Genomic DNA, 25,469 nt, shown 5'->3' with positions numbered 1-25,469 from the left:
TCATGGCTGCCCAGCCATGTCCTTGGCCTTATTGGTCCTGGCCCTTCTAAGGCTACTACTCACACCTGCCTGTGTGCTGCTCTCCCGTTGAACTCCAGTCCCTCCTGTCTGCACTTCTTCACTCTGCACCTCAGGGTATAGTTCTCAGGCTGCAAAAACCCCTTGGCAAAGTCTTACCCTTCCTTTGCCACTGGCTTCCCTGAAGCCCCCTCCCTGGTTCTAGGCTTCTCTCTAGACTGCAGGCAAATTCAGATTGGTGATTTTGGTTTCCTTCTGCTGAGAATCCATGACTTCCCACGAAGGATATGTTTCAAAATAATTCTTCAAAACTCGAATAGGAAAATGCTCACTAAAGAAATTTTGAAGAAGACACAAAAAGGTGATGTTTAGCTTTTCTGGTATTTCTTTGGGCATTTCTTCACTAGATCCCCTTCCTCCTAAGCAATAGGTTGTTTGTATTTTTTATTATAATCCTCACCTTACTCATTCAATTTTGTGTCCTGCTATTTTCCCTTTGTGCTCTTTTAGTGTAACTTTATGACAGATGGATTGGGAACAAACACACTTTTTAAAAGGAAACTTCTGTAGACTACTGCCATCTATTTATAAAAATAGGTTCTAGGCTGGGTGTGTCTGTAATCCCAGCACTTTAGGAGGCCAAGGCAGGAGGATCACTTGAGACCAGGAGTTCAAGCCTAGCCTGGGCAACATAGGGAGACTCCATCTCTATAGACAAAAATTTTAAAATATTAGCTAGGAGTAGTGGCACACACCTGTGGTCCCAACTACTCAGGAGGCTGAGGTGGGAGGATCACTTGAATCTGGGAGGTCAAAGCTGCAGTGAGCTGTGATCACGCCACTGCACCCTAGCCTGGGCGACAGAGTGAGACCTTGTCTTAAAAAAAGAAAAAAACAAAAAAAAAGGAAAATAGGTTTCTTTACTTTTTGGTAGTGCAAACAACAATGTGCACATTCAAGGCTAGTGTTTGGAGACAGGAGCCATGCTCCATATGCCCCTACATCTTCCAGTCTTCCCCACCGCTCCTTTGGGGGAGTTGGGGGTTGCATTCTCTGTTATTGCCAATGGGGCCTGTGTTTTCTAATAGTCTGTGAGTCAGAATCCTTCCTCTGTCACCATATCCATATTCAATCCTGTCTTCTAGTCTCCATGATGGGAACTTGAGAGCCTCGGCACCATCTTGACCTGTCTGTCATCTCTTTGATCTCTCATTTACTGTCAGTCTGTTGTAAAACTCTGCAGCCTTGATACCTGCATACCCCATAACTCTGTGAAAGCAGGAACCGAGTCGTCCCATAAGCCTTAGATCTGTCTCTTTATCCCCAGTGTGATGTCAAGCATAGAGAAGACACTGATACATGTATGGTGACTGAATGAATGAATGCACGAATGAATGATATAATTGCAGTGCAGAGTAGTCTTCCCTTCTAGTGATTCCAAAAGCAAAATCAAAACTGGAATAGTAACATTCTCTTCAGTGCATTTACTACCACAAGTGCAGAAACAAACAATAGGAAACTGAGAATCAGAATGGGTTGAGATTTACCTTGGATGCAAATGATGGTTTCTGGTTTCTCAAGCCTCTTTCTCTCTCCTCACAGCCCATGGTCCCTGGGTATTACAAAATTCTTTTTATCATTAAAGAATATTAAATGGCTATTTTTTCTTTAATTAACTGTCCTTAATTTTGAGACCAAAGGAAAGGTTTATTTCCCAAGATAGCAGCAGCGAGCTCTGCTCTAAGGGAAAGCCCACATTTTTTATAAACTTTCCTTAACACCTCAAAATTTTAGTCCCAGGGTAACCTTGCTTGAGATGTAAAATTGCTATAAGTGAAAAACTACTTACTCAGCAATATAAAAGAATGAACAATTGATACATACCACAACATGAATGATTCTCAAAATAATTATGTTGAATTAAAGAAGCCAGACCCCCCCATCCTCAAAAAGCATATATACTGCATGTTTCCATTTATATAAAATTATAGAAAATGCAAACAAATATATAATGAAAGAAAGGAGGTCAGTGCTTATCTTGTGGGTAGGGAAAGAAGAGCAGGGAGGCAGGGATGATAAAGGGGCACTGGGAAACTTTTTGGTGGTGATGGATGTGCCGGTGATGGTTGATTGTTGTGATGGTTTTGTAGGTGTGTGCCTGTGTCAACGCATATTAAATTTTATATTGTAAACACATGAAGTGTATTGGATGCCAATTATATGTCAATAAAGCTATTTTAAAAATTGCTTCTGGCGGAATAGAGTCTTAGTTTAGGCTGCTATATCAAACCACTATGGACTGGGTAGCTTCAATAACAGAAATTTATCTCTCACAATTCTGGAGGCTCAGAAGTCAGCAGATCCAGTGTCTAGTGAGGGCCCTCTTTCTGGATTAGAAATAGCCATCTTCTCTTTGTATCCCCACATGGCAGAAACCAGAGAGAGAGCATCTCTGTCATGTCTTTTCTTATAAGGGCTCTAATCCCATTCAAGAGGGCTCCACCATAATGATATAAAAACTTCTGGAGGCCCCACCTCCAAATACCATGACATTGGGGATTTAGGTTTCAACTTATAAATTTGGTGAGGGAGACACAAATATTCAGTCCATAGCAGAGTCCTGCCCATCACCCTATATGTCCTACCTCATTTTCCAGCTTCCCGCCACTAAAGGATGATCATCCCCGATTTTGTTCCTCAAGTACAATCGGTCTTTTGCCATGGTAGACGCTGAGATTTAATTGCTTCCTCTGGAAGTACAGAAACTATTTTAACCGGGCTACTGTTCCCTCCTGGTTAATTCCCTGAGCCTCCTGAGTGCTGCAGACAAGTTTGTCCTCTTTTTCTATTTCACACCCTTTTACGGGTTGCCTCCCTCACAGTCCAGTGGCATGTTTTGGATAGACAGCAGCCGATTGGGCACCTGTATTACTGTCTCTCTGGGCCATGACTCACCAGCCCCAATGATAACAATCCTTAGACCTTTGACATGTTTTCAGGATGCCTTTCAAAATACCTATTGGTTCCACAAAGGAAGCCCTGAGACAGTGAGTGACCTACCAGTGTTTGCCTCTTCTTCTCTTATGTATTTCTTTCATTACTCTCCAAGGTGCTTTAATATTAGGTAGTTCCAGATCAGCAGTAAGAAATGCAAACAAATACCCTCCTCAGAAGTTCAGCATTATTTTACTGTCTTTGAAATATTTTCAGAACTTAAGGGAGAATCAGGAATGAGTCCCTGGAATTATATAGATGTGGGACATCATTGACCAGCTGAGGTAATGACTGTTCTTCCATCTTGCAGAAACAACAGGTCAAGGCTCTGAGTGGTTAAGTAAATAGCTAAGACCTTGAGCTAGAGCAGGGAGACTCAAACCCGTGCTGGTTTGTGGACAAGGGAAGAAATGGAGAGCAATTGTTTAGAAACGTTCATAGCAATATGATGGAATAGTTTTATGACATAATAACAAAAAAGTTGAGCTTGTATTTTATATGCCTGTTATTTTTAACTCTTTTCTAATAATTCATTTTTGTTTATTTTACAAAATTGAGGATTCATAGTAGATTGGAAATTTTAGAAAAAATCAGCGGGCCCTTTATCACAGATTTCTTGAGAAGCACTCAACTAATTTCATGGTCTCTGCAGGGCGGTTCTGGGTGCCTTCCTTCCAATGAAGATCATGAGTACCTTCCTTCCAATGGAGATGATGGGTGAACTGTGGGGAGATGGAGACAGTGCCAGGGAGGAGGATGTCCCCTTCATCTCTGGTTCCTTTTCCTTTTCCTCCACATGCATCCCTGGAGAAGCACTCCACCAATAGCAAGCAGAGTTGAGACTAGAATAGAGGAGAATGCAGTTAGAGAAGGGCTTGGAAATGGCAAGGTTGGCAGGAAAAGCTTTGCGGTTATCACCTAGCATGCTGACTTAGGCAAATGCCCTGTACTCTGGACCTCAGGAGCAGGTGGAGGAAGCAGCTGAGAAATATCTCACTAGTTTGGAATGAAGCTGGAATTGTGAGTTCCACTATGTTTAAGACGCTCGTATAACCTAAGAGGAGGGAAAAAAAAGGCTGGCTGTCATCACCCTGTAGTGTGAGGCTAGACATCGACATATTCCGACGGAGTCACTGATCAGAGGAACTTCCCTTTAAAAACATGGAGGGATCAGCACACTGCACAGGTACATTGTAGTGAAAAGAGGTGGGATCAGAAAAGGGCTGAGCCTAAGATGGCCTCATTATCTGTCTTAAAATGGGGAGATCCAAGCAGCTGAAAGGCATCAGGAAGATGTCACCATCTCATTTCACAGCTGTCTCTGCTGGTCCCTGTTTGCTTTTGTTTCAGTAAATCGTAGTGTGAAGTAATGTTCATGTTCCCAGGGGACATGGAACAGCCTACTGTCCTGCTTGCCTTTGAAGCAGTTAGCTGACAACACCTTCACTATCACATCTTCTGGAGAGGTGGCAGAAAGAGATGACACCTTCCTTTTGTTGACTTTCATGCATGATTATATGTCTGGACACTCTTACTGACATCAATGTGCTTGTTGACTGGGAGGACAGGATCAGGTTGAGCGGGTTCAGGCTTTTTACTATGAGAAAAGCTTTTGCTCTTTACTTCGGGAAATGAAGGAAACACCCAGCCCTCTTGCTTTTTTGTTAAATTAGAGGGTGACTTCTGCATCGTAAACTGCCCTGGAATATATCTTGGTTTTGACTTGGGTAATGATGCACACATGCCTCAGTGTGCCTGCCCTGTGGCCTTATTATTATTTAGTCTGACATGTTGGGATTTGGGAGAGGGTTGAGATTAGAGCTTAGGGCTCATGTTGGTTAGCACCATCATGGGAGGAAGGGCCTGCAGCATGGTGAGCTACAGTCAAAGAGAAGCAGAATTGGAAACTCAGCTACCTTTCCCTCTTGTGCTAAACCCAAGTTTGTGACAATGCAGTCAGAATTAGTTACTTTCGGGGAGGATTTGCAATATCTGGACCCAACTGCAGTAGCAGTAAAGAGATTGACAAAGGAGGGCAAGCATAACATGTAAACTATTCCCAATGAATGGTTTAGAAACTCGTAAAGCCAAACTGGCACTTTCTAGGGATGAAGTGACGGACCTACCGCGACTAGGGAGACCAGGCTGTGGTTCTAGGTGTTTAGCTCTCCCAGTTTGTCTGTCCTGAAATAGCCTGAAACAAAATTCAACCCAGTGTCACTGCTCCCCAAAATTTACAATCTTATTGGCTAACAAGACTGGCCCAGCATGAAACAATGGTAATAAGTGCAGATTGTGGCCAAGATGACAGGTAATAGAGTTGTGTCAAAATACACGGGCTGATGTGCGTCAGAGGAGACAGGGAAGGCTCCTGGGAAAGTTGGACTTGAATTGGCACTGAGTCGTTCCCTCGTTTGGATTCAGATGGGGTTTGAGTCCTAGATTCACCAGGACTTACTCTGAGCAAGTATATAAGATCTCTGAACATCAGCATTCTCATCTACAAGATGGGGAAAATAGTAACAATGTCCTAGGCTTTTTGCGAGCATTAAATGACATAAAGTACCTAGCGATTAAGTGGTCAGTAATGTTAGATCATCCATTACTTCCATGGCTATAAAGAATTCCCTCTTTCTGGGACTGGCTCACGAATCTGGCCACAACATTCAAATTTGTAAGGCTGCTATTTCTGCCTGGGGTGAGGTGCCTGGGTGGTGGTGGGAGTGGGGAGTGGTATAAACAAACCATGAGCTGCTTTTCCTAACTATGTACCCAGTTCCCCTAACTGAATTACAAGTGTCTCTTTTTTTTTTTGGAGACAGACTCTCACTCTGTCACCCAGGCTGGAGTGCAATGGCGTGATCTTGGTTTACTACAACATCTGCCTCCCAGGTTCAAGTGATTCTCCTGCCTCAGCCTCCCAAGTAGCTGGGATTGCAGGTGCCCGCCACCACACCTGACTAATTTTAGTATCACAAGTGTCTCTTAAACTAGAAAATCTAAGGCATAGCTTGCATTAAGAGGGACATTTTGTCCAAGTACTCACTTGGCTAAAAAGACCAGTTTTCATCACAAAGCTGATATCACATTTTTGAGCTGCTTGGCTTCCCTTCCTAGCCTCTCCTAATTTGTAAACATTTCTCAATTTTACTATACACAAAATAGGAAGTTATGAAATCCCAGCTCTGAGCTTGAGTGCTGTTCATTCTGGAAAAGCAGGCCTAGGAATCGGATGATTTTAAACTAATTTTAATCAGTAAGAACTTGGTCATGAACCGAGAAGAAATATAGCATAATGGTTAGGAGCAGGGACTCTGGGTTCAGACCACCTGGACTTGCTTCCTGGCTCTGTCACCTTGCTATCTGCATGACTTTGGGTAAGGTATTTACTCTCTGTGCCTTAGTTTACTCATCTGTTAAATGGGAAAATAATGGTACACATCTCATAGGGTGGTTGTGATGAGTAAATTAGTCAACATATATGTAAAGTGCTTAGAGCAGTAAGTGGCTGATGTAAGTCCTAAATATGTGTTAGCCATCATTAATATCATTATGTCCTGGTGAAAAGGGGAGAGGGAAGGTTTAAGGCCCTGATGGATGCGGTCCCCCTAAACAAGAGGGCACTAAGAGAGCCAGCACCAGCTGGGCCTGGCAACAGTGGGAGGCAGGGAAAAGAATACTCTTAGGAAGGTATGGCCCAACTGCCAGATCCTACTGAGAGAGCCCAGGTTGAATCATTGACAGGAATCTGCCAGCAGAGAGCCCCTTTAGAATTTGACTGTCTCCATTCCAGAATTCTGGGCTTCCTGAGACATACATAGCCTCTCTGCCAGCCTGCCCAAAACCTTTTTCAGTAAGGATGACACACTTAGACAGGGCTGACTCAGTAACAGGCCCTTTGTTCTGTCTCCTGGACCTCTGGGTGCCACTGTCTGTACATGTCCAGCTTGGCAGGCAGCTGGCATCCTAAGGATTCAGGTCGTTATCAGCTGGACACTGACTAAACAGAGCCCCTCCCAGCCTCGTGATGTGTGAGGCAGTGCACGTAGGCCTGCATACCTCATATCTCTGCCCGGGCAATTACAACCCAACCACCCTGCCCCATTCCAAGGCAGCTGGAGCCAGCTAGGGCACAGTGTTTGGGGCAGAAGCCAGGTATTTTTCCTCCTTTTATCCTTTTTGATTCCGTAGGCATTTTCTTCTAAGCTCGGGATCTAACTGCAATGTCCCACATGGGAAAACAAACCTGAGAGGCAGGAACTAGGCCGTGTCGGCTCATGATGCTGCCTTTTGCTGCTCTGAAATGGAGCCAAAAAAAGGCGCAGCCTCTGTCCTCCAGGACAGAAAAGCTAGAAGCAGTGTGTCCTTTCCCTAGCCGCTGTTTGCCTTGTGAGCATGTTGCATATACCCGCACATTAGTGGTGCACTGTCTAGTCTGATGTTCAGATCTGTATTTAAATACTACTGTGGGATTCAGAGTCCAAGTGTGTAAAGTGCAAGCCTGGGCTTGGCCAGGCATCAAGGTTTGCGGCCTACCCAGTGGGTCCTTAAAGCTGGCCTCTTGCATCAGAAGTGATCCCATGCACTTCTGATGACAGTTTGTGACAACTCCCTCTGGTTTGGGAAATCTCACTGTGCATGTTCTCTTATCTCAGCCGAGAGGATCACGTGTGAATATTAACAAGTGGTACCATTTATTGGACGCTTGCTCTGCACCAGACAGTATGCTGAAGGTGCTTTCTATAACAATTTCCTTTACCCATCTCCCATCCCCAGTGCTTCAATGGAGGTAGTGGATCAATTCTGCTTTACAGATGAGGACACTGAGATGCAGTGACATTAGGTAACTTAAGGTCACCCAAGTAGGAAGTGGTAAGGTCAATATATATATATTTTTTGAGACAGAATCTCGCTGTGTCTCCCAGGCTGGAGTGCAGTGGGGGGTGCTCTGGGCTCACTGCAACCTCCACCTTCCAGGTTTAAGCGATTCTCCTGCCTCAGTAGGAATAGCTGGGATTATAGGCGTGAGCCACCATGCCTAGCTGATTTTTGTATTTTTATTAGAGACGGGGTTCACCATGTTGGTCAGGCTGGTCTCAAACTCCTGGCCTCAGGTGATCTGCCTGACTTGGCCTCCCAAAGTTCTGGGATTACAGGCATAAGCCACCGCACCAGGCTGGACCAGTATTTGGACAGTTTGATCCACAGCATGTTCTGCAGCATCTCTCTGCTTGTGTCTCTCCAACAATTAGACCAATGCCTGGGAATTATCATCCTCATTGTCATCATTTTTATCAGCCAGCAGGTGCCAGAAGCTTCTATGTGGTGGACGCATTTGGCTAATTTGCTGTGCCCTTGGTGATAGGGAGAATAACACACAAAAAATTGAGTTATTTCCTTACTGATTTCTATTAGTTTGATTCAACAAATATTTAGTGAGCATTTGCATTGTGCAAGGCAGAACTAGCAAAGAGGGCTGCTACAAGGTAATTGCTTTCAAAGAGCTGGCACTCTAGAAAGAGAAATTGTCTTTCCAAATTCTCAAGATGGCCCACAAGGCCATCCTCTTCAGTCTCTTAAGGGCCGTCCTCTTCAGTCACATTGCTCTGCATTCCCCTCCTTTGTCTGAAGCCTCCTCCAAGTCCTTTTGTTTGGGGAGCTCCCTACTAGCCCAGGGCCTTGCACATTCTGTTCATCAGTCTGAAATACTCCACACCTTTGCCTGGTTAACTCCTCATCCTTCAGGGGATTCTCTCCCACTCCCATAGAATAGGTCAGGTTCTCCCCTCTCATCTCATCACAGGTCCCTCTACTTTTAATTTTTGCAATTATTTGATGAATCTGTTACTGATGAGGGCACAGATGCTTTTGTTGTTCACCCCTGCATTCCCAGCACATAATAGGTGTTTGCTAAATATTCTTAAGGGAATGAAGATTACAAATTATTTATTCAAGCATAAACTGGGGCATGTTAGTCCCCAGTCCCCCAAGAAGCAGACATCAAGACAGGATCAAACATGGCAGGATTTTAGTAGTGTGAAAATCTATGAGAAAGTGGCAAGGGACCTAGAGGAAGCTAAGACAGTCGTCACACTGTAAGTCTGATCCTAGAGTGAAGAAAGGAAGGTTGAGTGGAGTGTTGTCTTTTTTTTTTTTCTTGAGACGAAGTCTCACTCTGTCGCCCAGGCTGCAGTTTAGTGGAGTGATGTCAGCTTATTGCAACCTCTGCCTTCCAGGAACAAGTGATTCTTCTGCCTCAGCCTCCTGAGTAGCTGGGACTACAGACAAACACCACCATACCTGGCTAATTTTTGTATTTTTAGTAGAGATGGGGTTTTGTCATGTTGGCTAGGCTGGTCTCGAACTCCTGAGCTCAGTTGATCTGCCCGCCTCAGCCTCCCAAAGTGCTGGGATTACAGGCATGAGCCACCGCACCCAGCCTGGGTGGAGTGCTTTATACCTTCCTCTGCAGTCTGAGGAAAGTTTGGCAAGGCCGTGGAGGACTTTAGGCCAGACAAAGTCAACTGAAGGTTGGGAGCCCATAGGAGGTGGCCCTGGGCTTTTGGAGCTCAGCACCTGAGGCGCTCTGTTAATTATGCACTCCTTGTGGATGGAAGGCTGGGGGCTCATTCTCCTGGCTGCCATGTGGGGGTTCTGAGAGGCGAGAGGAGGTGGCTTCTGGTGTATAGAAGGAGAAAAATTACCAAAGACATGTCTTCCGTAAAAAGGTAGGACATCTTACTTTTGAGGCTTAGTAAGTATTTGTCGAACATGTAGCATTCTTTGACACTGTGGAAGAGACTATAGGTTTGAGTACACATGGGCTCACTTCAAAAAACTTATGAGCTAATTAAGAGACAAAGTAAACTCACATACACGCTCCTGAATCTCAGTTTTCTCGTTTCTGAAAAGGAGATAACACCACTTACCTCGTGTGACATGTGACAGATCCAGTAACTTCTGTGAATAGGGTAGGTGCTCAACAAATAAGATTTGAATATGAGTTTAAAAAAATAATAATGCATTGGCCTCTCCACCTTTTCAGTTTTTCTAGTCACTTCAACAGGGTCGACACCTTTTAAAGTAACTTTTGGGTTAGGAAGTGTGTTTTCCTTGTAATTACTCTAATCAGTAGTCCTCTGAGGCTTTTTGAAAAAAGATCATTTCAAGTAGAAGAACCACAGTTTAAATATGTGATCAGCACTAAGGGAAGATTTAGTATCAAGTTGCCACATTTAAGGAACTCTTTGGAGCAAAGCTTAGTAGTGTGTGCTTGGCACAGCGAACTTCCGGGGGGTTGGTTTCTGAACCCTCAGCCCTGGGGGAGTGTTCAGGTTGTCCTCTGTGCTGGCACAGTCATTGGGACATTGCTTAGTTGCCATCCTTCCCATAGATGAAGGTGGTGGATCCCTGAGGGAAATGCAGATTTAATGTGGGGTGGGCCTCCTCCCTTTTCTCAATGCCAAAAAGGGGGTGTGGTTCTGCCCCTGTCCTTCCCACCGCCCCACACACCCCTGTTATTATATATTATGCTTTGGATACACTTGCCCCTGAAGTTAATCTTATCCTGATCTCACCTGTCTCATTGGGCAGTCTTTTTCTAGGAATTGGTTTTCATTCAACAACTATTTCCCAAGCAATTAACTAGTAGATGTAGGTATTGTGCCTCCTCCCTCAGTCCAGGGGGAGGACTGGCTAGAGCATAAAATGTATATGTGAGATGTAAATAGCTCTAAAGAATAAAGCCTATTAAAATATGTATTATGTATTACAAAGTATCACGGGAATGAAGAGGAAACAGGTTTTCCAGGGTAAGGAGGCAGCATTTGATCTAGGACTAATGTTAATAGTCAGAAAAAGGGATGAGGAAGTAGCTTTAGCAAGGGTAGGGTGTGTTTGCCATTTTATACCTTAGACAAGTAATTTGTAAGGGCTGGAAGACAGGGAAGGACCCAAGGACAGATGAGAATAGCAAAATGGGGTTGCAGGTAAACCATAGCTGCCCTTGAAAAACTTGTTTAGGAGCATTATAGGTCAAGAAGAGCCACTGATGTTTGATAAGTAGGAGGCAATGTTTGAGCTATTTAGGAAACAGTGTCTGGGTGAGACAGAGTGACTGGTGCCAGAATGGTGCAGTCATTTAGGCGGGAGAGAGAATTGTTTCCGTAGAAATGAAAATAAGAGGCAGATATGAGAGAGTGGGTATCGGAGTGGAGAAGGTGGCTTTGAAGGTGACACAAGGCTTCAAGCCCCTGTGTGGACAGGGAGGGATACCACGGAGAGGGGGAGCCCAGAAGAGGGGCTGCTAGGCTGGGAATGGTGATCCCTATGTAGATCACATTGCATTTGAGGGGCTTGCAGGATGTATATCTGCACCTGACCAACAGGCACTGGAAATTCAGATCTGGAGCTCAAGTATGTGGTAAAGCTAAAGACAAAGATTTGGGAGTTGTCATCCCAGGGATACTAGAAGAAATGGCAAGTTGTTTAGTTTCCTTAACCACCTAAAGAAAGGCTTGGTTTCTGGTTGCATGGGTGACAGCAGGTGGATGAGTGTTTTCTGGTGCTTAGATGACCAGTCCTGATTCTCCCAACACAGTCCTTGGATCTTTGAGATTCCAAGAAAGGGACACATTGGTTCCGTCCTCTTTCACTTAGCCCAGCTTTGTCTCTTCTCCCTCAGTTGTCCAGCTTCTAATTCAGCAAACAACAGCTGGAAAACATGAGGGCTGACTCAACAGCTGTGTGTTGGGAATCAAAAGGCATCCAGGATGAAGATACCATCTGGCTACAGCTGCTGCCAAAATGAGTGTGTGTGAGTGTGGGTGTGTGGGTGTGTGTGTCCATATGTGAGTATGACATAGGACGGAGTGGCTGAAAATTTATTGCAAACTGTTTTTAAACATGGTAAATTAAATATTCTTTAAAAATAGTTGAATGCTGGCTGGGCACAGTGGCTCACGCCTGTAATCCCAGCACTTTGTGAGGCGGAGGTGGGCAGATCACGAGGACAGGAGATTGAGACCATCCTGGCCAACATGGTGAAACCCTGTCTCTACTAAAAATACACAAATTAGGTGGGTGTGGTGGTGCATGCCTGTAATCCCAGCTACTCGGGAAGCGGAGGCAGGAGAAGCAGTTGAACCTGGGAGGCGGAGATTGCAGTGAGCAGAGATTGCGCCACTGTACTCCAGCGTGGGCGACAGAGCGAGACGCTGTCTCAAAAAAAAAAAAAAGTTTGAATGCTGTCTCAAAGATTATTTCATTTTATATTTCATTCAAAATCTTGGTGATTAGAAAATCGGAAATCTAGCATGCAAGTTCTGATTGCAGGTGACCACCCTTTGTACACTCACTGTAGCCTGACCCTGCACTGGCAGTGGAGTATGCTCAGAGACTCAACTTGGCTAGAAGCTGCCTCCTTTTTTCAAGGAGAGGTACAAGGATCTAAGAATATATGAAAAGATTAAAAGTTCAAGAAAAGGCTTTTGTCCCCAATCCCAGTTAAAGAGAGGCCTCTTCCTGGAAAGTGATTAGGGATTTGTGTGGGTGGTTTTGTTCCCCGCCAAACAAGTCTCGAGCTAGGTAATCTGTTTCTAATCATAATTTGGATTACCCGTCAAACTAACCAAATGTTTGTTTGTCTAAGGAGGCCAATCCTCAGGCAAAGAGAAGCTTGACAAACCTCCACCAAGGAACTGGGAAAGTTGTTCCCCCACCTCCCCAACCCCACCTCCCAGTAGGATCATTCCAAGGTCAGCAGGCTACAACCGCTGCCTCCTTGTGCCGGAAAGCGCAGAAAGTAACTGCTTTCTTTGCACAGCGTTCTGGCTTCTTCAGTTTGGGGCTGTCCCTTCTCGAACCAAACAAATTGCCATCCCCTTCCCAGCCCCTCCCCACCCCCTGGAACATTTGGCAGTGTTTGCGGACTTTTGGTTGTCACCATTGGGGTAACAGGAGTGTGTTATCAGCATCTAGAAGGTAGAAGCCAGGGATGCTGCTAAACATCCTGCAATGCACAGGGCAGCCTCCATAACAAACAATTAGCCAGGCCCAAATGTCGATTGTACCCATAGTAGAGACAGCTTTAACTAAAACCTGCCCTCACTCGTATTTGTTCCTAAACAGAGAGTAAATAAGCCTTCCAGTAGGCAGATGTTGGTAAAGCAGCAATCTGGGGGTGGGGGGTGGGGGGTGGGGGTGGGTGGGGGTGGGGGGGCGGGGATGGGGGGGAAGCCCCTAATTTGTAGCCTTAGCCAATTTCCCTGATTAAACACTCTCACCATGTTTGATATCAATATCATGTTCTTAACATGGAGTTGGAAAGAGTTGCATTGAATAGGCTCTCGCTAGCTACTACACACCAGCTCCAGATATTCACCTGGGCCCATGGATTCTCAAATCTTAGTAAGAACAAACAAAGCCAGCACGCTCCCATAAATGAATGTGGGTGTCCGTGTCATGCTGAGCCATATTGGAACCTCAGACAAAAGGAAAAATCAGTGATATTGAGCCTGTCTTCATTGAACATTTTGATAGTTTGTTCATCATGGATTTGTTTACATTAATGTAAAATAATGCATTAAATATTTGTTTTATTTTTATTTCTCCTCTTTTTTGTCCCTTCCTCTATTTTTTTTTTTTTTTAAACAGGGTCCTACCCTGTTGCCCAGGCTGGAGCATAGTGGCACAATTCTACCTTGTTGCATTCTAATTACTGGGCTCAAGCGATCCTCCTGCCTCAGCCTCCTGAGTAGCTAGGACTATAGGTGCACACCATCATGCCTGGCTAATTTTTTATTTTTTGTAGAGATGAGGTCTTGCTATGTTGCCCAGGCTGGTCTTGAACTTTGGCCTCAAGTGATCTTCCCACCTCAGCCTCTCCTCCTCCTTCTCATTCTCTTTCTTTTTCTCCATCTCCTTTTCTTTCTTTTCTTTCCTTCCTTGCCTCCTTGTTTTCTCCTCTTGCCTTCCTTCCTTTATAGTGGAATGGTTAAGCCACCAGACGAAAGGTTTCCATTCAGGCCAGTGCCCACCACCACAAAGCAAAGCAAGGAAGTATGGAATTCATTAGAGTGATTTTCATGCTTCCTGAAGAGAGTTATTGAGGATAGTTGAAATCTCTGCCAATGTCATTTTAAAGGCAGAATGGGAGAGGAGTGGTAACAAATGTTCTGTAGGGTCACAGTCGCTCAATTATCCTTCCATCAAATTAAAACTTTAACTTAAAATTTCAGGGTTTGTCATTAACTGGCTGTGTGTGCAATTCTGGAAGCTCCATTCATAGAATGTGATGTGAATGATGCCCCAGAGTTGTGAGGCAGGTGATCTGGCTTCTTGAAGTCTCTTCAAACTCTACAAATCAAAGCAAACGAAGGAGGATGCCAATCCTGATTTCTTTCTGAGGCAAACCCTGAATGACAGCTGCTTTTCTTTTAAGGAATCCTCACCAGACCTGGAAGGCAACTATGAGAAGCATGTTGTGGCTGTGGCACCCACCGGGCCAAGCATTCAGGACAGATGGCCCGACAAATGCTGTTGCACAAGTGTCCTTCATTAGATCGGCCTGTTATGTTCCTTCATGGTGTCCTGTACTCTCTGAAAGCATGTATCATGACTCTGTAATGATGCAGCTATTTGTCTGATTGTTTATCATTTGTCTGCCCTCAAGAGTATAACTCCCAGAGGACAGGACCCATGTTTATTTTGTTCATTACTGTGTCTCCAGCATGAGCCTGTACACACTAGGTGCTCAATAATGGTTACTAAGATGGATGAATGAAAGAAAAACAGTGAGACATAATGCATGTCCAAATGAGTGGAGAGACACCCAGAAGGCCAAAAGCCTTCTTTTGGCTTCTTAAAACTGAGCCAATGAATAACCCTACAATCGCCTCTAAGTGTACAAGTGAAGGGAAGAGTCATGTGTCTCTCACTTTAAATTAAAAGTTAGAGATGACAGTGCTTAGTGAGGGAGGCATGTCAAAAGCTAAGATAGGCTGAAAGCTAGGTCTCTTGCACCAAACAGTTAGTTAACTTGTGATTGCAAAAGAAAAATTCTGGAAAGAAATTAAAAGTACTACTCCAGTGAACACATAAATTATAAGAAAGTAAAACAGACTTGTTGCTGATATGGAGAAAGTTTGAATGGTCTGGATGAAAGAACAAACCAGTCACAACATTCCCTTAAGCCAAAGCCTAATTGAGAGCAAGGTCCTATTTCTCCCTTCCCTCCGCTCCCCTCCCCTCCTTCCCCCTCCCCTTCTTCCCCCCTCCCTTCTTCCCCCTCCCCCTCCCCTTCTTCCCCCTCCCCTTCTTCCCCCCTCCCCTTCTTCCCCCTCCCCTTCTTCCCCCTCACCTCCCTTTCTTCCCTCCTCCTCCCCTCCCCTCCCTTTCTTCCCTCCTCCTCCCCTCCCCTCCCTTTCTTCCCCCCTTCTTCCCCCTCCCCTTCTTCCCCCTCCCCTCCCCCTCCCCTCCCCCTCCCCTTCTTCCTCCCTCCCCCTCTCCCTCCCCATCCCCTCTTCCCCTTCCCCCTTCCCTCCCCCTCCCCTTCTTCCCCCTTCCCCTCCCTTTCCCCTCCTCCTCCCCTCTCCTCCCCCTCCTCCTCCCCTCTCCTCCCCCTCCTCCTCCCCTCTCCTCCCCCTCCTCCTCCCCTCTCCTCCCCCTCCTCTTCCTCCTCTCCTCCCCCTCCCTTCCCCTTCCTCCTCCCCCTCCCCTCCCCCTTCCCCTCCTTTTCTTTTCTTTTTTCTTTCACCCAGGCCGGAGTGCAGTGGCTTGATCTTACCCCACTGCAACCTCCACTTCCCCAGCTCAGGCTCAGGTGATCCTCCCATCTCAACCTCTCAAGTAGCAGGGACTACAGGCATGTGCCACCACACCTGGCTAATTTTTGTATTTTTTGTGGAGACAGAGTTTCACCGAATTGCCCAGGCTGGTCTTGAACTGGGCTCAAGCAACCCACCCACCTTGGCCTCCCAAAGTGCTGGGATTACAGGTGTGAGCCACCATGCCCACCTGAAAGTGACTTCTTGATATGGCATGTGCTCCTTATTAAGGTGCTAGAAACATTGTTAAAATGACCACAAAGGATTTAGAGTATTCCATAAGCTTAGTTGATAAAGCAGCAGCAGGGTTTGAGAGGATTAACTCTAATTTTGAAAGAAATTCTGCTGTCGGTAAAATGTTATCAAACAGCATTGCATGCTATAGAAAAACCTTTCATGAAAGGAAGAGTCCATTGTTGTTGCAACTTCATTGTTGTCTTATTTTAAGAAATTGCCACAATCACCCCAACCTTTGGCAACCACCAGCCTGATTGGTCAGCACCTATCAACATCGAGGCAAGACCCTCCACCAGCAAAAAGATTATGGCTTGCTGAAGGCTCAGATGATTGTTAACATTTTTGAGCAATAAAGTGTTTTTTAGTTAAAGTATGTACATTGTTTTTTTTAGGCATAATGCTATTGCATTCTTTTTTTTTTTCTTTCTTTTGATATGGAGTCTTGTTCTGTTGCCCAGGCTGGAGTGCAGTGGAATGATCTCTGCTCACTGCAACCTCTGTCTCCTGAGTTCAAGTGATTCTTCTGCCTCAGCCTTCTAAGTAGGTGGGATTACAGGTGCCCAGCACCATGCCCAGCTAATTTTTGTATTTTTAGTAGAGATGGGGTTTCACCATGTTGGCCAGACACTATTGCATTCTTAATAGACTACAGTATAGTATAAACATAAATTATATATATATTGGGAAACCAAAATATTTGTGTGACTTACTTTATTGTGATAGTCACTTTATTGCAATGGCTGGAATTGAACAGTATCTCTAAGGTATGCCTGTATAGGTGATGGTTCTTGAGATGTGAAGTGCTTGGATGATGGGTGATATGAAGTCATGGGCCTCAAGGGGGTCATGACACTTACAGTCTGCCTTGGAATGAAACACAGCTTCTTCCCTTAGGGACCAACTTGAAATGGCCTGAGATTGCCCCTGTGGCCAGGCTGGGCCATTAGGGCTAGATGTTAGAACTGGAGAAAGGACCCTGAGGAGGAAGCCACAGGGAAGAATATTCAGGGAACAGCAGCTCCCAGGTTTCTCCATGGTCTTGTTTTGATTCAGCACTCCAGGTAGGAGAGAAACCAAAGGGAGGTAGCACAAGGTAAGCAAAAGTTAGCTGAAGATGTAGATTGTCCATACTCATTAAGAAAATTTCCTGGCTGAGCATGGTGGCTCATGCCTGTAACCTAGCACTTTGGGAGGCTGAGGCAGGTGGATTACCTGAGGTTAGGAGTTCGAGACAAGCCTGGCCAAAATGGTGAAACCCCGTCTCTACTAAAAATACAAAAATTAGCTGGGTACAGTGGCGGGCACCTGTAATCCCAGCTACTAGGGAGGCTGAGGCAGGAAAATCACTTGAACCCAGGAGGTGGAGGTTGAGCTGAGATTGCGCCATTGCATTCCAGCCTGGGTGATAAGAGTGAAACTCCATCTCAAAAAAAAAAAAAAAAGAAAAAGAAAAAGAAAATTTCCTAGATTTTGTAGCTCACTCTAATGGGCCAAACATGTTTCATTAATTTAAAAAATAACCCACTTTGAAGAACCAATTTACCCAGTTCTGAAATGCACAGTTCTTTATGGGAGATGCTCAGCACTTCAGGACTACAAAATGGAGTAGGAGATGAGAAAAGCCTGGTTTGGCTAAGAAGTCTCTACTAGTCAGGGTGTGGATGGCTTAGAGAAGAGGGGTTAATATGAGAAGACAGGCAACTTCACAAATGGAAGTAGATTCCCACTCATTCTATTAATGGTGTGCCAGAAAACTTTAGGTCCTTATTGACCCTTATGGTGTACAGATGACCTGGGCCCCACCTCTGCTGTGAAGATAGGAGTGAAGAATTTCACGGCCTTGCCACCATTTAAAAAATTTTCTTTGTTTCTCTCTCCCCCTTCCTCTACTCTCTGCATGTGGGTGTACATGTGAGTGTGGGTGTGTGTGTTGGGGAGGTGGCTTAGGAATGATTTCAATGAATATGCTGGTAGTAGTTTGAGGAGTAAGTCATATAATTGTTGTGTTTCTACTTCTAGCTTTTAGGAGGAAAACATTCATAGGAGGAGATGATTAATTACTGTTTGAAGAGTGCTTTGAGATCCTCCAATGAAGGGTTTTAGAAGTATGAAACATGTTTCCTGAATGTGTGGTTACAACATGTGATTCTATGTTAGAATGGTGCTAGACTATCAAATAGACCCCTCTCCTATGTCCCTGAATAGGAAAGAACATGCTGACCGGGGAGGAGAGGGGAGGAGAAGAGAAGGGAGAAGGGCTGGAAGGAAAGGGGAGGTGTTGGAGAAAAGACTAGTGTCTTGTGTTAACCTGGAGGAAAGACAGCGTGGGCACCCCGGTGTCTGTGCACAAGTTGCACATCAGTTGCACATCTGAGAGTGAAACAAAGGCTTCCTTTGTTCCCCAACAGTTTGCTCCCTGTGAAGTTTGTTCCCTTCACCTTGCAATCGGAAGTCTGTTGACTTTCGGTGCGGTCTGTTGGTTCAAGCTTTGCCAAAGGAGTTAATAACTACTGTATTGTTGTGGTGGAAGCTACCTTTAATTTTTCAACAGAACTGCGGAATTGTTTTCTCTTGTATTATTAATATTATTGGAATAATAATCATCAACCATTAAAATCTTTATTATTCTCTGCATTTATGGAACTGCTCTTCTTAGAAAGTCCGCCTTTATTTTTCAACAAAGTCTTATTCTGAGAGGAGGTGCTTTCTCTAATATCTAATGTCTAGCTGGAGAGCGGGCACCTCTTACACCAGCAGCAAGCAGTCACCTACCGCAGGAACTCACCGGGAGGCAGCAGCGTGTGCTAGTTAAACCTCAGACTCTGGATCCGGCTTGAATTCCTGATCTGCTGCTCCCACTTACATGACTTTAGACAAGTTATTCACCTCCTCAGAATCACAACTTCCTCATCTGTGAAATAGGGTAGGAATAGTATCTACCTTTCTGTGTTATTGTGAGAATTAAAGGTGTAATTATATATAATGCTTACAATAGGATGTGATACATAAGAAGCCCCAGATAAGTGCTTGCTGCTTCTTCTGTCACCATTATTGCTATCCTCTAAGAAACTATAGGCTGATTTAAAGCAAATTATTACAATTATTTCTGTCATTATTATTAATAAAGCCTCCTAAAGAAACTAAGGTTGATTTAAAGCAAAATGCTGAAGAGGATAGAATTATTTTGGGGGCTCTCCTACTTCTGTTCTTAGTTTCTCTCTTTTTCTTTTAGTTTTTCCAAATTTTTGACAATGTACTCAAGGTTATAGTGATGTGTTTGGGCACAGTGGCTCATGCCTGTAATCCTAGCACTTTGGGAGGCTGAGGCGGGAGGGTGGCTTGAGCCCAGGAGTTTGAGGCCAGCCTGGACAATATAGTGAGACTCCATCTCTCTAAAAAAAAAAAAGAAAAAAAAATGTAGTGATGTGTTAAACATATCCCCTATGAGTGTGACTACTTAAGTCACATATACATACAGGGTTCGATTTATACTTTTAAAGGACACTGGAAGCTTGAATTTTTTTTTCTGGAAAAAAAAAAAAGAAATAGATCCTCTAGACTTCTAGAACTGTGCAACCGAATTTCAGGGAACATCTAGTTCAACTCCACAGTAGGCAAATGATTCATCCTTAGAGACAGGCATGACTGGTTAGTGGCAGAGTGGGCCTAGAATCTTGGGTTAAGTTAGACAACTAAGAGCTATGAACATGTGGCAGCTGGAGTGACTTCTTGTACACCTGTTTCCACTGAATTGCCCTGTGGCAATATGCCAGAAAAGAATCAGACTGTCTGCAAACTGATTATTTTATGCACTGAAGAGGGGTGTTGCTAAGGTTGCCATCCTGATCCTCTTTATGAACACCCTTGAGGAGCAGTATTGAAAATAGTTATTGTTTCTGGAACAACTGTTTTTTTCTTTAAATTTTTTCTGTTATTTTAGAAAAGTATTATTAATATTATTTTGATTACCAAATCATAGTTATATACATAACTGGTTTGTTTTCATTGGATGAACACCATGAACTTTTAATCTATTAATGTATCACATCTTTGCATTGGCTACTAGGAAGCTCAAGGACAAATTTACATTCTATGTCTATGGTTAGAAGCTAATAGCTACCACAAATTGCAATTACATATTAGAGCTGAACACCTTGTAGCCAGTTTTCCTGAACTTTGATCTATTAAAAAAGGGAGTTTGGGGGCCCTTTCCATTGCATGCTTTACCTTTTTCATGGATATTCATGGTGTACACATTAATGTCTTAAAGGTTCTGAGAAGTCTGACAGTTTTAAATAAATCAAAAGAGCTTTAAAAATTTTGTTTAGCCTTGTAGTTGTAAAACTTACTTGATTACATAATCTTTAAAAATATTATCTCAGAAATTTCTAGTTTTATATGAAATGCATTTTGGAAAATACTACCTTTCATTAATCTGTAATCAAATCCTGTTTATTATTATTATTATTTTTTGAGATGGAGTTTTGGTCTTGTTGCCCAGGCTGGAGTGCAGTGGCATGATCTCTGCTCATTGCAACCTCTGCCTCCCAGGTTCAAGTGACTCCCCTGCCTCAGCCTCCCGAGTAGCTGGGATTACAGGTGCCCGCCACCACGCCTGGCTAATTTTTTCTGTTTTTAGTAGAGACGGGGCTTCACCATGTTGACCAAGCTGGTCTCAAACTCCTGACCTCAGGTGATCTACCTGCCTCGGCCTCCCAAAGTGCTGGAATTACAGGCGTGAGCCACTGCACCTGGCCAAATCCTGTTTATTAGATTCATGACAGTACAAAGGTTGGCGAACTTGTTTCTTTCTACTTCTGTGCCGCAGGAGAAAGTCTAGGCTGTGTACGTTGGACTAGATAACTGACGAGACCCTTGCTAGCTCTAAAATTTTTGATTCCCAATTTAAAAAATGAAGAAAACTTTTCAAGAATGTCTGTTCCTAGAAGTGGAAATACTAAAATGAATACTAACGTTAGAAATTAAAACATTATATACCATTTCTGGCACTGTTTATCCATGGCTAATCTAAAAGATTGCTTTAAAAATTATGTTTACAGACACAACCACCAGGAGTGTTTACAAAGACACAAATTTTCTTTGAAAAGCACCAGAGTAAAAAGATGTAAGATTTTCTTGAAACTCTGGTTTGGTATAGAGTTTACAACCCCTCCTTCTTGCTTGATAAAGGCTTGTATAATGAGGTGATGAAACTTCATAGTGTATCTTTGGGAGGCTGTGCAGCTAGATATATTAACTCAAGCATGTGGCCCATTCAGAGGCGACATTGTTCATTCATGGAGAATTTTGCCTGTAAAACCCATTCCTCTCCCTTCTCCATTAAAACTCAGCAAAAAACAACAAGGACCTCCAATACATATCTAATTATGTATGGGATAATAGGTACATACCCCAGCCATATATATATTCCCTGGGCATGAGCCTGAGACTCGCCCCAGATAACACATCCAGCCTCTAGAGTTGTTTGTCGCCTTGGCCAGTAGGGCCAGAGCCAAGGGGAAGTAGCAAGGCAAGTCACCTGCAAAGAGAAGTGGCAGGCTGCAGGGAGAGAGGACTGGCTTTCACACCTGTTCATGGGTGACATTCAACTTCTTCAGCAGCCTACTGGATGTGTCACCACAATCTCAAGTAGCTCTCATTGCTCTTCTCTTTGTGTATGCCCTTGTGAAGGGTGGGTGGGATTTTGTTGCTTCTCTGGGCCACCTGTCTCGCTGATTTTGTTAGTATGTTGTTTTCTCCCTGTTTGACTTTTATTCATTTAATTCAGATTGAATGCCTACTATGTATCAGGCATTATGTCCCCAAAATGCATATGTTCCCATACTTGCCCTTGAGGAGCCAATGATATAGAAGAGCACATGGACCCTGGAAACAGTTTCCATTCAATGTGACAAAGACTCCAAAAGAGCCGTGTATAGAGACCAGGGAAGCAGTAATGGAGGTGACATTTGAGTCAGGTCTTAGAGAATGTGTTGGACACTGATTTTTCCATTAATATAATTACTTTTTCTACTTAGTAGCACTAGCCTGCTAGAAAGAGAAGTAGAAGCCAATAACTCGTTAACTCAGGAGACTGACTGACAGAACCTATTAGCTAAAGGCTAGGCTCTTATTTCAAGCAATTCAGCAAATATTCAGGCCTTAATCATTTCAGTTATTGGAGGACAGTGCCATCTGGAAAGTGAACTCTCTGGAACTTACCCTCAAGTTTCCCTGATATAAAGACGTTCTAGGAATTGTCTTTGTCTTTGGAAATTCCTAGAATTAGCTTTGCTTTATGTTCAATATAGCTAATTTCCCAGTCTCATGGCAGACACTCAGAAAATGAACAACATGTTTAAATTGTTGCAAAGATGAAAGCAACAAAGATGAAAACAAGGATTATTACTGAAGAACCGGTTTTAATTTAAATTTCTGAAGAAATTTTACAAAGTGCAGGAACACGTGAGGTAAGCTGGCTCCTCGAGTTTGCAGTTCCTTGGAGAGCTGATGCTGAAAGCTCATAGCCTTCCTAGTGCCAGGTGGGATTCTGTGGATTTTTTTCACGTTACTTTTATGAGACAAACCCATGGATGTCAACCATGTGACACAATATCCATGACTTTCCTGGCTGTACAAATAGTTCTCTAATTTGATGCTAATAATAGGGCATCTTTTTTCCTTGGGAAATACTGTTTTTTAGGCTTAACACTTCAGGCACACCCCTCCCCCTGGAAAAAAAAGAAAACAAAAACCCGGTTCAATTTAATAATGATTTTTGTCTGCCTATGTTTATTATATCTGGACCCTGATAGTACATTTATCTTCTGTCATGGAGTTGAGACAGTATCTATTCAGCTGGTTTTCCAGCCCCAAACTTAAGTAGGATCCTTTACCTGCAAAACATGGGGCTGGCCTTGCGTTTGAAAGCAGTACTCATGTTTCAGTTTCCAATTTGAAACTTAGGAACTGCTCTTTCCAGACTTGAAAGTTTTCCTCCTGACCAGCTATTATATACCGCCTCCTGGGACTTTAATACAGATCTGTCATTCCTTCTAGACCTCGAACTCCTTAAGAACAAGGACAATGTCTCACTTATCTTTGTATTCCATAGCTCATTACGTAAAGGAGGTCTTTAAGAATTATTTGCAAAATCTGTATTGCATTCTTATCGTAAAAGTTTGTAAACTGGACCATCAAATGTAGATTTCCCTGTGCAAGGAGTGAAAAACAGCAAGTACCATGTATGCAAGTCTCAGAACTTGACTTCTCACAATTATTTTTTAAAACGAAGGCAAACCAGGCTGGGCACGGTGGCTCACACCACGCCCAGCCTGGTTTGCACAGGCAAATAGGGTAAGTAGGTTGCTTAAAGTTGTCTAGAAATTAAGTGATGGTTCAGATTCAAGCCATTTGGCTCTAGATCCACATTCATAATCCCTTTGCCATCTATTCTTAGCTTACCTTGTTCAATTTTCTATCCTGAGTCCCTCTAATAAGTTCACAGCTTCTGTTTTTTCTTTAAAATCGGCACTCATCTCTGATTTATCACCTCTCTTCTGTCCCCCCGCCCCTATTCTCTCCCTCCATTTTCCCTTCTTCTCTCCCTTCTAATTCCATTAGTGATGAGAACCACATTGTGTACCTGAAATTTATATTTCAAGCAGCTTTCTATCAGCAACCAGGAGCTTCCTGTACACTTTGCAACTTTAGAGAACACAATGCAGATGAGAATTATAAATCTCTAAGTGCGCATGTTCTTCCTTTTATGATGGGTTAAAAGACAGTTTAAAAATCACCTCCCATTTTGAGCTTTGAATCTGAGCTGAGAAGGATAGTGAAAGCAATATAAAGAAAAGGAAATCAACTTCAAAACCGGCCCCCCGCTTTTCCCTGTGAGAAGGCCACTACAAATTGTGGAGATGCTTCTCAAATGCAATTAGATTCTGCCGCTGCCTGCCGCGTCTCTCCACATTGCATCACTGTTCTCGAAATCGCTGAAGCCTCTCTTGGGACACTAGATAATCTGAAGAAAGAATAGAGTGTTCAGGCAACACAAGTTCTACAGAGAACTAAGGCACACCGATTTGCATTTCTGGGTCAGCATGATTTCACTTTCATTTAACCCTTGTACTGACCCTTGTTTTCCAACACGTTGGCTCTTTCTGCCGTCTGAGACTGTGTGATGTGCTGAAGCCAAGAAGGTAAGTGTCCCTGGCAACCCGAAGCCTGCAAACCTCTCTCCAAGCCCCTCTTCAAGCTTCCCACCATCATTAAGGTCCTTTCAGTGAGGAATTGGCCAACATTTTAAGTGTCTCTGGATGCAGGTTTTATTCACGTTTAATAAGGTAGTTTTGTGTGTTAATGGAAAATGAAATGAATATTAGAAATCACATATTCAGATATGCTTGTGGCTGCCAGAGTTTTGCATTTCCTGCGTGGTTGTTCATCTTTAATGTAATGAGAACAGTAACGGAGAACAATGGATGTTATATTCTCTTTCTCTCTCTCTCTCTGGTAGGAGTCATGCTGAGAATCCCTTGAAAACCCACAGTGTGTCAGAAAGACAGACATGACATATATTTCTCTCGTCTTATTCACAGTATAATTTCCATTAAAAGGGAGTAAAGACCCCCAACAAGACTTAATTGCTTGCAACTTAACAGGTGTAGGTCATTAGTTGTTTATGTGCAATGAGGTCTACTTGGCTAGAAGAACCTTGTGTAAAAGTAAAGGTGCATTGCAAAATGTAAAGTGCTGGATAAATGCTAGCTATGAACCCAATATTAAAATAATTGAGATGACATGTTGATTAATTATTTGCCCAAAAGAGGTTTACCTCAATCAGTAAGAATAATTTTATTGCTTTTTTTCTTAATTATAAAAGTAATAGCCGGGCGTGGTGTCTCACACCTGTAATCCCAGCACTTTGGGAGGCGGAGGTAGGCAGATCACTTGAGTTCAAGAGTTTGAAACCAGTCTGGCCAACATGGTGAAAGCCGATCTCTACTAAAAATACAAAACAATTAGCCAGGCATGGTGGTGCACGCCTGTAATCTCAGCTACTTGGGAGGCTGAGGCAGGGGAACTGCTAGAACCTGGGAGGTGGAGGTTGCAGTGAGCTGAGATTGCGCCACTGCACTCCAGCCTGGGCGATAGAGCAAGACTCCATCTCAAAAAAAAAAAGAAAGAAAATTAATAGTTGTATGATATGTGAATGACATCTCAACAAAGCTGTTTTTTAAATGAAATTATAGAAAAGACAGGTAAACAATGGGAATAAAATCAAAATCACCAATAATCCCAGTTCCCAGAGATAAACCACCAATAGCATGATTTGTTTTACTATAATTTTCACTGTGTAAATGCAAAACTGAAGTAATGCAATAGTGTTGA

General features: G+C 43.5%; 1 long non-coding RNA gene across 3 annotated transcripts in view; it reads left to right on the top strand.

The window, feature by feature from the left end:
- Window positions 1-25,469, top strand: part of LOC104001998 (uncharacterized) — a 405,779-nt gene that overhangs the window by 326,261 nt on the left and 54,049 nt on the right. The window lies entirely within an intron of this gene.

Source organism: Pan troglodytes, chromosome 15 (assembly GCF_028858775.2).
Source record: "Pan troglodytes isolate AG18354 chromosome 15, NHGRI_mPanTro3-v2.0_pri, whole genome shotgun sequence".
Classification (NCBI taxonomy): Eukaryota; Metazoa; Chordata; class Mammalia; order Primates; family Hominidae; genus Pan; species Pan troglodytes.
Note: the sequence above shows the minus strand (reverse complement) of the source record. Positions and strands in the feature narration are given on the sequence as shown.